We start from the raw sequence: 994 nt of genomic DNA, 5'->3' as shown, positions 1-994 counted from the left end.
ACAGATTACTGACCAGCTCCTCGTGTTCAGTAATCAAACGGTCTATCATCTCTTGCGCCCGTTTCCTGTCTTTTGTTGATGAATATGGGATCCATCAGCATCCATCTTGGATATGGAGTACTTCATGGCCTCTTGTCGCTTGTCGGTCATGGGAAACGCTTGTCTAGTATGCGTTTTCCAATATCGTGTTTATATAAAATTATTACGAAATGATATCAACGCCATACATTCTCACTCTCTTCCTGTCTATCGTATTATCTTTCTCACTCCTCTCTCTCTCTCTCTCTCTCTCTCTCTCGCTCTCTCTCTCTCTCTCTCTCTCTCTCTACCTATCTATCTATCTTTCTATCTCCATCTATCTATCTCTATCTATCAATCTATGTAATAACATGGGGGGTTATCCTAGTGGTCTGCCACCAATGTAATGGTAGGGGGGAGGCTATCCCACCTGATGGCACCAATTGTAATAATGTGTGTTAATTCAGTGCGCTATCGCCAATGTAATGATGGGGTGGTGTTATCCCACTTGCTGCCGCCAATGTAATGATGTGGTGAGACTCCCCCACCGTGATGGAACTGCTTGTTTGTTCTTGGGTATAGGAGTTAAAGCTGTCGTAGGTTCTATATTTATTAACACGGGAGTATGGTAGTTGGAGTACAGCCGTGGCATGCCCGCAAGGGCGAGCGGTCTATGTGAACTTGAAGTGTTGACCGAGCCGATGCTGAGGGCAGAATGACTTCAGCTCTGAGTTTTTGAGGTGATCACAGTTCGTTTTTGTACGATACAGTTGGAAAAAGTCACTAAACATAAAATGGAAACCACTGATCTTTACTGTTTTATGGCAGTCATAGGTTCATGTGGTCACATGTTTGGACAGGGAGACTGGATATGGCAGTACAATTAAGTCATGAACATTTGATAACTACAGTATCATCTATGATTACAAACATAGTGATTCAGAATAGGGATTTTCTAACAAACATTTTGAGTATA

Source organism: Penaeus monodon, chromosome 3 (assembly GCF_015228065.2).
Source record: "Penaeus monodon isolate SGIC_2016 chromosome 3, NSTDA_Pmon_1, whole genome shotgun sequence".
NCBI classification, from domain to species: domain Eukaryota; kingdom Metazoa; phylum Arthropoda; class Malacostraca; order Decapoda; family Penaeidae; genus Penaeus; species Penaeus monodon.
The sequence above is the reverse complement of the archived record's forward strand: the minus strand, read 5'-3'. Positions refer to the sequence as shown.